The sequence below is a fragment of the Phyllobates terribilis genome, unplaced genomic scaffold, assembly GCF_046119375.1.
Source record: "Phyllobates terribilis strain yellow unplaced genomic scaffold, ASM4611937v1 Scaffold_12__6_contigs__length_324123572, whole genome shotgun sequence".
Lineage (NCBI taxonomy): Eukaryota > Metazoa > Chordata > Amphibia > Anura > Dendrobatidae > Phyllobates > Phyllobates terribilis.
The window spans coordinates 250974602-250986789 of record NW_027362772.1 but is presented as its reverse complement, the minus strand read 5'-3'; the positions used below and the strand labels follow the sequence as shown (position 1 = coordinate 250986789).

The window sequence follows — 12188 nt, the reverse complement described above, 5'->3', positions numbered from 1 at the left end:
GGATTGCTGTGGAATAATTTCAGAGCTCATTAAGAAGCCGCTTCTTTTTAGTGCCCCCAGAAGGAAAGTGTTTGTGACAGGCTCCCACCGTGCAATTTACTAAAAGACCATGCTGTTACTAGTCCTCTCTCGCGGGCCGCGGTGGGAGGCTTTGATGGTTTGGGCCTAGCACTCAATAGTGAACCTCTGTGTATAGATAATGGATCGTCTTCCTGTCAGGAAACGACTGAGCTCCAGGAAGACATTCGGATGGATCTCTAGATGATGTAATTATCGTCTAAGGCTCATATTTACTAATTAGTGCCATGAAGACACTCGCGCCGTCGGCCTCCTGAGGAAGACTCGTCACATGGACGTTCCTGTTTCTGATGCGGCTTCTGATTAGAAGTGAGAGTATTGTTACAGTGATTATGGTGACACAAACATGCGGCCTGCGTGAGGACAAACTCATTTGATCAGTAGAATCGCATGATTTATTTATATTTTTTATTCCTGAGGTGATAAAACATGAAGCTTTTCATCAGGGTCTATTCTGGTTTATGACGCACAGGGAGAAATGGTCACACGTGAGGGAAAATATGTGCAGAATACTAAGGGAAAAAAAAAGAAATTAGGCCTTTCCTTTATTATTCCTCCTGGAAATATATGAATAAGTTTATAAGTGGGTGTTTTAATGCCCCTTAGGGTGTGTCCTTCATAGTCTGACTGGACAGATTTCCTCATTTACGGTCCGAGTACTGACTGCAATATCCAGACCAGCCGTAGGTCTCCTGACATGAACTCAGCAGTCTTGTATATTCTATGGAGTTTGGCCAGGAGACCTGTGTCCGATCCAGACATCGCAGTCCTTACTCAGTCCATGAATGTCGGACATGTGAAACCGGCCTGAGACTTTATAGGACATTGACCATCAAGAAGTCCTTTTTTTTCATACAATAGAAAGAGGCGAAAAAGATGAAAAGATGTTCCAGAAGTGTAGCGGTAATATCTAGGACAGCTAAGAAGAGCTTAAGAGTCTTTGCTGTTCCTCTATTATTCCTCCTGGAAAGTTGGCTGGAGCTACATGGTGATGTGTCATGCGACAGCATTTCTCAGAAAAGTTGCGCAACAAAAAAATATGTGCACGACTATTTTAGAGATGCGATGTTCATGTAAAAACAATGGCGACGTCACGAACAAGTCAGACGTCAGTCGCAGTTACATGTGACTTCTGTCAAAGCTTATGGCAAGTGACCCGCGCGTTTTGCGACCAGCAACAGAAAATCCAACATATTTGGAAATATTTGCGACTCTGTGCCACAGGAGGTTGCATGTTGCAAAGAGAAACCATAGAAAATCATTAGATGCGATGTTGTAATGCGATTTTAGTGTTGTATCTTTCAGTGTAGCCCTAGAGTTAATGCAAATGGACTGATGAAGGTCACCAATGGCCCAAAACACATCTCAGACTGTATCAGCCAATAAGAGGGGGTCAAGACTGACAAGAAATTGACATGATGAATATCTTTAGGGTATGTGCACATGGAGTTTCTGAAGGTTTTTTTTTTTGTAGTGGGTCAGCGCCAAAAACCCTTGTAAAGTCAATTTAAAAATTCTTAAAATACTTTTCTTATTAATTTCTATTGTAAAACTTCTTTGCTGTTTAGATAGTCAGTCTTTTTGGCGTTTATTTTCTCGCTTCAAGTTTTGAAAAGCATTTGGTGGAACTAAAGAAAATGCAATTCACTTCTTTCAAGCAGCTCCTGATAAAATCTGCTGGGAACTAGGCACTGTCTAATCAAATGGCTGCAAAAAATGCTTCAGGTAAAAAGTAAACTCTTCCAAAACTCTTCAAAAACCTCTCAAAACTCAAAACCCTTGAGGGACTATGTACACACAGAGTTTTTCAAGCATTTTTTTTTTAACAGAAACTGAGAAGAAACTCCAAATCCTCCTCAAAAACCTGGAGATTCTGCGCAGTTTCTATTCCAAAAACTCAGCAAAAGCACTTAGTGCGGACATAGGAAATGAAAGTCTCCTCCAAAAAGTCCCCAAAGAAGGAGCATTTCTTGAAGTAGTTTCAAAAAGAAAAATTGTTGTTTTTGGACACCTCAAAAAAGTTTTAAACTGAGGGTTTTTTAGGAGTTTTCGTTGCGGAAACTGAGCAGAAACTTTCCAAATCTCAAAAAAACTCAGCAAAAAGACTCAGTGTGCACATATGCCTTATACCACCCAAAGAATATTTTACAAATGTCCTCTAATATCTGCTACGTCCATCTTGGGCACAGTGAGTACAGTACACAAAACTAATTTTTCAAGACGTCTACATCTCACAGGGTGCAATGAATTCTATTCCTGATGGGTCTCTATAAAAGACAAAATATGAGCTATTTACCCAGTCCACCTGTATGCAGCGGGACCTCAGTGATAAGTCACACTCTGGAGTCAATGGCGTACATCTTCCCGATGGCAGTTCTTCCATATTTCTATACAGATGTTTGTTTCCTAGAGCATGACCCCATATCTGGAGAAATGAAAAATTGAGCATAAGAACATATGAGAATGGCTCTAAGGGTACATTCAGAGATCGGTTTGCAATGCACAGTCTGTAATCTGAGAGCAAAGACCCTGATTCCAGCGATGTCTCACTTACTAGACTGTGTTTTGCTGATCCAATAAAATCAGTGTTTTATCAGCAAAAGATTATCACTACATGACTAGGAGTCTCATGCCTCCTGGTCCAACCCCGCTCCTATCACTGATTGGCAGCTTTATGTCAATATTTATTGTACACAGAAAGCTGCCAATCAGTGTTGTGGGCGGAGTTATACAGGGTTCTGCACTCACAGCTCTGCTAGCTCTGCAGCAGAAAAAACTGACTATCACAACTGCTGCTTCCAGTAAATGAAGTGACACATCACTGGTATCAGAATATCTTCCCCTACATCATGCCGCTGTCAGATTACATAGCAAAAACCCGCTGACAGATTCCCTTTAATGTACAATGTTGTTTTTATTCCTTAGCTATGTCTCCATTAGATCAGTCACCAATCAAAAATTCTCTAATGCTAATGTGATGACTTTGCGAACTCTGTCCCAGTCTACACAGCAAAGCTGAAAAGTGAGCAACAGAAATCTGGAGCCATCAGTCTAGTGTGTGTTCTACTGGAATCAGAATTTGTTATATGGATTTTCACTTAAAAAATATAGAAACGTGGAATTATTTAGAGTAAAAAATGTTTGTTTTCTTATGAAACATTGCTTTTTAATATTCTATAACCCAATAAAAGTGAATTACTGTGTTATATTTCAGCATTACAGAATAGTGAAGGTGTCCCTTCCCAAATGTAATATTTTAGAAATGTCATTAAAAATTCAAATTATAAAAAATATCACCCTCTGAAAATGTAAAGACAGCAGGTGAGGACTATGGATGCCAGAAAGCAGCCAGTGGATCCGGCCATCCCCAACCAACTTAACCATCCAAATTCATAATGGATTCCCAAGAAGACGTTCTGTAACACCATTGAGGTTATCTCTACATGGACATCCACTGCGTACCACACTGAGCCAATCGTTCCTGGGATGCCTGTCAGAGACAACATGCAAAGGAATTTACGTGAGTAGAGCAAGAATGAAAGACCGAGGAAAGATCTTCAAATATGTTAAGTCTATGAAGACCATAATGAACATGGTATGGACCATGGAATTTTCTGAGCAGAAAAAACTATTACCCCATAGAGATTTGTGAACTGGAATTTTGAGAAGAGTGTGGAGAACAAAAGGGTCAAACCAAAGTTATGCATACGTTTGTCGTACACCAAGCTCTTTGTTATTCTACATTTATTATGAGAAGGCCCTACCTAAAGAGGACCTATCACTTGCCACTAATATGTCATATTTTACATGGTGTTCTCCTGAATCTGGTGATTTTTCTTTTGTTCCTGCTCCTCTCCATTCCTGAGATATGGCCTCCTCTTCCCTGTAAGTAAATTTAGTATTTTTAGCCAAGTAGACGTTGCCCTCAACTCTTCTTTGTGGATGTCCTCTTGTGGTGGACCACTCACAGTTGGCTACAAAGACTATATTTATATACAGGGAAGAGGAGTCCATATCTCAAGAACGGAGAGGCACAGGAACAAAAGAAGAACAACGCCGGATTCAGGAGAACAGCGGCATTGACACCAGTTAAACAAAATGACATTTATAGCAAGTGATAGGTCTTCTTTAATGCAAATAATACAGAGAGGATGATCACTATCAATATGGATGAAGACAATCATGGAGACCATGAAGACACCACTGAGAAACTTGAAAGCACAACAGTGTGATCTTGTAGAGGGAATTGTAAAGGGTTTTCACTTGGTGGGAACATACAAAAAATATTGAATTTAGATCTTTTACATGGAGTCAATATGCATTTTATACAGTGGTTCCCATAGACAAATCATACCTTCAATTCCAAATATAAATCCAGCCATGTAACACATACGTAACTGAATGAGAGGTTCTTCCTTCAGGAACTTCACAGTATCCATTCCAAGGACCATATAATTAGTGCAAAACTGGCCAAAATATCAGCTGCTCGGGTAAGGACTATTTTCACTGCAGAATAAATTAGCATTGTATTAATATTATATCAATGGATATGGTAATGTGGTAATGCTCATATGTTTGCCAATGAAGAGTTGGTGGTGGTGAAAAATGAGTGATAGCATTTTATATTTGGAACTTTATGATGTTTGGGGAAAATCTTTCTCATTGTATCACCATTTCCATCACGTGAGCTTTCCTTTTGACTGTCTTGACTGCTATAATATGACTTTATTCTATAAATATTGAGGATTACCATAATAATACATACCATCTAGAACTTTGTCAAGGATACGTAGCAGGGGGATCACACAAATCCCACCATTGCCACCAATATGTCACGGATGAAACCAGAGAGATCCCACAGATCCCACTGTTGTCACCAGTTTGTCAAGGAATGCAACACCGCTGCCTCCAATTGTCAGGACAATTACGCAATTGACTGACGAGTGATGTACGAGACCGCGGCTACTTCCACTATTCCACTAGATCGGTTATTGGGGAACTCACAGTGAGCGTATGGTATATACACCTCCAATACAAACGCATGGAATATACACTGCTCAAATAAATAAAGGGAACACTTAAACAACAGAATATAACTCCAAGTAAATGAAACTTCTGTGAAATCAAACTGTCCACTTAGTAAGCAACACTGATTGACAATCAATTTCACATGCTGTTGTGCAAATGGAATAGACAATAGATGGAAATTATTGGCAATTATCAAGACACCCTCAATAAAGGAGTGGTTCTGCAGGTGGGGACCACAGACCACATCTCAGTACCAATGATTTCTGGCTGATGTTTTGATCACTTTTGAATGTTGGTTGTGCTTTCACACTCGTGGTAGCATGAGACGGACTCTACAACCCACAGAAGTTGCTCAGGTAGCGCAGCTCATCCATCAATGCGAGCTGTGGCAAGAAGGTTTGCTGTGTCTGTCAGCGTAGTGTCCAGAGGCTGGAGGTGCTACCAGGAGACAGGCCAGTACACCAGGAGACGTGGAGGAGGCTGTAGGAGAGCAACAACCAAGCAGCAGGACAGCTACCTCCACCTTTGTGCAAGGAGGAACAGGAAGAGCACTGCCAGAGCCCTGCAAAATGACCTCCAGCAGGCCACAAATGTGCATGTGTCTGCACAAACGGTTAGAAACCGACTCCATGAGGGTGGTATGAGGGCCCAACGTCCACAGATTGGGGTTGTGCTAACAGCCCAACACCGTGCAGGACGCTTGGCATTTGCCACAGAACACCAGGATTGGCAAAGTCGCCACTGGCGCCCTGTGCTCTTCACAGATGAAAGCAGGTTCACACTGAGCACATGTGACAGACGTGACAGAGTCTGGAGACGTCATGGAGAGTGATCTGCTGCCTGCAACATCCTTCAGCATGACCGGTTTGGCTGTGGGTCAGTAATGGTGTGGGGTGGCATTTCTTTGGAGGGCCGCACAGCCCTCCATGTGCTTGCCAGAGGTAGCCTGACTGCCATTAGGTACCGAAATGAGATCCTCAGACCCCTTGTGAGACCATATGCTGGTGCGGTTGGCCCTGGGTTCCTCCTAATGCAGGACAATGCCTGACCTCATGTGGCTGGAGTGTGTCAGCAGTTCCTGCAAGATGAAGGCATTGAAGCTATGGACTGGCCGCCCGTTCCTCAGATCTGAATCCGATTGAACACATTTGGGACATCATGTCTCGCTCCATCCACCAATGTCACGTTGCACCACAGACTGTCCAGGAGTTGGCGAATGCTTTAGTCCAAGTCTGGGAGGAGATCCCACAGGGGACCATCCGCAACCTCATCAGGAGCATGCCCAGGCGTTGTAGGGAGGTCATGCAGGCACGTGGAGGCCACACACAATACTGAGCCTCATTTTGGCTTGTTTTAAGGACATTACATCAAAGTTGGATCAGCCTGTAGTGTGTTTTTCCACTTTAATTTTTGGGGGTGACTCCAAATCCAGGCCTCCATTGGTTAATAAATTTGATTTCCATTGATGATTTTTGTGTGACTTTGTTGTCAGCACATCCAACTTTGTACAGAACAAAGTATTCAATGAGAATATTTCATTCATTCAGATCTAGGATGTGTTATTTGAGTGTTCCTTTTATTTTTTTTGAGCAGTGTATATATCCCAGTAAGTCACTGGCAACTCCACAATAACAAAATAACTACTAGCTGCCAACATCAGTGGTTTATACAGGCCGATTGGACACCCGTTACAGGTTGCGTATGGCTTCTGGGGTGCATTTACAGAGCAAGAGGAACAAAGCTATTAAATTTTATATGTGTAATCCAGAAGGGCAGGCAGTGTCAAATATACAAAAATGACACAAAATGGGAACAAAACAATACGATATATACAGTACAAATACATAAAAGAAAAAGGAATAATGAAAGAAAATTACTAAACCTGATCTCACGGAAATGGCTCAGAGCTTAGCGGAGGGAGGTACTGCTTAGGAAAATGAACAGAACCCACATCAAGCTGTATCTTCCAGGACTGACGAATGACCAAACCCAAACTTTGCTTTTTATTAGATCAAAGTTACACCTACATACCTCCCCTTGATGAGCTCTCATGGGGCTGGTTGTGGGACATTCTAGTTCCTTCAGAATTTTATGAGATTAGCAATTTACAGGATATATTTGCCCCCAGAGTCCCCAGGCTGTAGATATGTCATCATGTTTTTTATTGCATTTTTTCATAGAGATGAAACATGTCATAGATAGCACCTTCTATTGGACCAATATTAAGTTGGAGGGGTTCTACCAGCCTTACATTGATGTGAGTCAATACGTTATGTTCATCCCTTCGCTACGACGCCGAAAATATATATCCTAGAAATATCGGATCGATACAAACCCCAATATTCATATCTGGACACGGGAGACAGAGTGTCTAACTACAATTGACCAGTTTTTCTTTGAAGAAGACAAGAGTTACATCTGAAGGTGTTCGATTTTCACTTCTCTGCCTCTTGAGTTTACAGATCTCAGACTTTGTGTCTTTTTCCCCAGAGCATTTATCTGCTGTAATTACCTGGTCACTGTAGGAGCTCCCTATTCAATGGAGGTTGAAATGTTAGTTCTTTATCTCACTTCACCAGTTATAATTAGTTCCTCTCTTCCCCAGCTATAATTAGTTTCCAGATGTTCAATGTGAAGTCATACTTCAATGGAGGTGAAGTGTCAGGTATTCTCCCTACTCTGGAGATGTCTTTATGGATTTTAATTTTTCTCTATAACAACCTAATGTTGGAGATCCAGTTCACATTGGCCTCATACAGTATGTATGACCTAAAAGTCATGTGGACCTGATCTACACGGATTGAGATCAGAGAGACAACAGGATCTCTTTTGGGTAGAAGGGTGGTTTGTGGGATCCATCAATAGGAATGGCGTCCCTTTGGAATGGGGTTATTGTCATGTATGTACAACATGGACTTTTGATCTCTAGTCTGTTGCAGTCACATATGTGCCCACTTATACATTTTAGTGACTATCTTTAATGCCACATGTTCCATTAACAAAAAATATTACTCACGCGGATGTTCAGCCCGTATTGAGTCATATTGGTCGCATGTTTTGATTCCATCCTGAGTATTGGTCACACATTCCCATCACAATCCTCTGCATTTTTGATTGACCTGAGAAAATAAAAAAAATTAATTTGCCATGTAAAATCTTCAACCCAAAATTTTGGTTTCTTAATGAATACAACTTTATAGGGAAAACTAAATTTGGCCTTGAGAGAATTGTGACGTGGTGCATCATCTTCAAACCCTACAAGTAACAATGGAGCAGGCACCACCTGTATGTCAATGGTGTGCTAACCAAAATATGTGTGGAATAAAAAAAAAAGACACATAGAAATTATCAGTTGCACTTCCTCTAAATTTAAACATTATAAATATTTATTATAAACACTTATTATGTGACAGACACAAAAACCTAGACAAATAAAACATTTAAACTTATGCTAGAACCTGTTTTCTCATCTTGGAACCCTAACACTAGAGATGACCGAATATATTCGAGTGGCATTGAATTCTACTCAACTGTTACTAAAATCTGCATTCTCCAAAATGCGGATTTCTTGTAATCTGCTTCCGCATGGATTTAATAGAATATCTGCCATTATTTTGAATCGTAAAGGACCATCAAAAGGTTAAAAAAAAATCCTAATACTCACCTGACTCACACCGCTCACCATTTCGGTCCTTCTGCTCCTCGCTGTCACCCCTCAGGTTCTTGCTGCATCTTTTGATCACCGCTGCTCGTGCTGAAATCCCCAGTTCTGTCAGGTAACATGAGCATGTGCAGAACCTTATGAGAGTCGTAAATCCCGACTTTGTGTGAGAAGCCTGGGATGTTTCTGTGTGTGCCTGGATAAGTTTGTGATGTCATGATTTTGTGACCTGCCACATGCTTGCACATGACCTTTTTGGAATTTTAGCATAAGCGGCGGTGGCTAGAAGATGCAGCAAGGACCGGATGGATTACCATGAGGAGCAGAGGGGCTGAAGAGGTTTTCTTTTTCAGAGTCCGAAAACTATGCTCTATTCCCAAGTCTGCTAAAAAAGTGACGAAAGTGTCACAAAAAAATGTATTAGGATGCAGTCAGTCACAGCCCTCTACAACATGAGAAAGGCCCCCAATAACCGATCCCCATCCCTCCAAGCCAGAAGGCCACAGCAAGGGTCAGGGACTAGTAGCCTCCCCTACCAAAAGCCAAGAGAGACCCAATCTTTCTCCCATTGTCCGCCCGGGTTGCCACCCAAGCAGAACTAGGAGCCATCTAGTTCACCTTCCCTCCCGAGAGAATAGAGCCAGGGGTTTTCAGGGAGGGTGGTCACACATTCCCCCTCCAGACCGATCAGGAGGGAACCCATAAGGGAACCATGACAAAGACACACATGGAAAGAGTGACACACAAGTGAAAACAATTCCAGAGGGAACAGTAGTAAGGTGAGTATAAGGATCTTTTTTAGATTTTTTACATCTTATGTCTCTTCAGACCTCAGAGTATAATAGGGGACATTAAATTCATGGAGAATAACTTCTCAAAATTCCCCGTAAAATCTGATCAAACAGATAAATTCGAATTTTGACCAATCCGCACACAACATCCAAATATGTTTATCCTCCGACCTACAAAACTAAAAGGGTTGTAGGGTCATGTGCTATTGATACATTTACATATTTTTAGTTGTTTTTTTGACCTTTTAGTGTAACAAAAAAATTGAGGTTTGTTAACATTGGGAATATATTTTCCTACTCACACCAGATGTCCTGTCTAGTAATCTGATTGAGATCAACCTAAATGGGTAATCATGCAGAAGAATGCACATATGTCAATGATGCGGGCAGATATACCATAGATGGCAGATATTTCACAAATGGAGATGGGCAAAAAGACTCCTCCATTTTATAGACCCCTCTGCTCTTGTTTTCTCAGCTAATCCTATATCTTTGTTTTTCTCCTGTTTATCAATCTTATTGAATTTAATAAAGGGAGTCCGTCACCAGGGCAGGTTACCTTTAATTAAAAGGGGTTGTTTGGAACTAAGTTTTTCTTTAAATCACTTTAAAACTTAATGTTATGTATTTTCGTAATATGCATCATATATTATTAAAACCCCTTCACGACATATGACGTATATTTACGTCATATGTCAAGTCCCTGACTTTGATGCGGGCTCCACTTGCGGCTGTTAACCAGTTAAATCCCACTGTCAATCTCTGATTTAAGATATGATAAGACTTTTTAATTTTCTACTTTTATTTAATTTTATTTTTATTTCTACTAACTTTCTCTTTTGTGTACTTAGATTGCTATTTAGTATCCTCCGGCTTAAATCTGAAAAGAAAAATATCCTCCAAGACATCAATCAGTCCCATAGTAATTTAAGAGAACAATTGCAAGTGTACAGGAAATGGGATGCTTGTCGCGTAGAATGCCGCCTAATGGAATTGTGGCAGATAATGAGTATTTCCAATAGACGGAACTATCTGAATTTTATCTGAAGTCTGGTAAACTATAGTACAGAGAGCGAGAGCTACGAGCTGTGATTTATGCCGTCGTAAGAAATGCTGCCAAGAAAGAACATCATTACACTACTTGTCCTCAATGTGCCATTCTCCTTTGAGGGCACTGCCAGGAATATTGAAGTCATTTTTATTGCTTGTGATAGAAATGAGGACCATGCTATGAAAAGTAACTGCTTATACATCAATCCTGAAAGGTTATCGATGACTACTAAGACATGTTCATTTTTCAGCTCTATTTATTGTATTTTAGTCAACATATCTTCCTCCTAAAATCAGAAATTTCCATTGTAAAAGTCATAGGACTCTAGGGTTGGGCTAGTCCACCATAGTACTGGAAGATCTTTGGTGGTCCCAGGCTTTGATATAATGGTTCCAGCAGATAAAGTCATAGCTATGCTTTCTTTCACCTGTGGTTCTGTTTGGTGTCCTAGACATGACATACCCTAGCCAAAGCAAAATGGCTCCTTGGGCACCCAACATCTAAACAGAAACATGTACAGCCATCACTCCACTGTCCACATCGTAGTAGAAGAAGACAACCCACCATCTTCTAGGGTGTATCTCTTTTTCCAGTTGATTCACAAATATCTGGTATGTCCAGTTTGTACCCATACGATGCCTAAAAGGTCTATATCTTTTACTTTTCCTTAAAGGGAGATATTTTAATGGTTACTCACCTCCAAACTGTCATCTGCATTCATCATCCAGCAGTCGGTCCAAGGGGGCCACAACCAAAAACATGGTAGACAGAAGAGCCAGACACAGAGCCATGAATTGTAGCACCACAATCAACCTCAACACAAACAACTCTTTATATATCAAGGGAAAAAAAATCAAAAATTGTACATTTTATATCTACATGGTTAGCACAATGTCCAAATGACCATTTACAAATATTTTTTTTATATCATATGACTCATGTTAGATATGTGAGACATATGTGAGATACTCCAGAAATGACTCATCTGGTTAACCACCATGTACTCTATTAGGCATGTCGAAAGGGTCACATTTGTATGAAGGGATGTCCACGTTGCTTCAATTCCTAGTTTTTGAAAGATGGATGAAACTTCAGAATCTGCTCATTCTGGAAACTAGTCTGGTCCTGGTCACTTTTGACATGTACAATTAACATGGCGTAAATAATATGATCTATGAATTCATGGAACCACTCAACTTTTTACATAGGCTTGTAGGTTCTCAATTACCAGTTGTGTATTTCAGGCCGATCAGAGAGGTAAGATTTTAGTGGCAAGTTGTCATCTAATTAGGGCCAAGACCACATCCCTTAAAAAATATGGTGCTTCATTGGCACTATACAATTGGCAAGTCAAACCTCAATAATGGCCGAAAGTCCTAAAAACAGCCATAGTTACCCAAGACTCCAAGAACGTTTCTCACAAGGAACTTGGACTCCTAGAACTGTCATCATTTTGGACTTGAGACTCCTAGAACTGTCATCATTTTGGACTTGAGACTCCTAAAACTGTCATCATTTTGGACTTGAGACTCCTAGAACTGTCATCATTTTAGACTTTAGACTCCTAAAACTGTCATCA

The 12188-nt window shown here is 40.6% G+C and overlaps 1 pseudogene; it reads right to left on the bottom strand.

Moving 5' to 3' along the window:
• Positions 1 to 2411: 2411 nt before the first annotated feature.
• Positions 2412 to 11609, bottom strand: LOC141171792 (claudin-16-like; annotated as a pseudogene).
• Between the last annotated feature and the right edge of the window lie 579 nt (positions 11610 to 12188).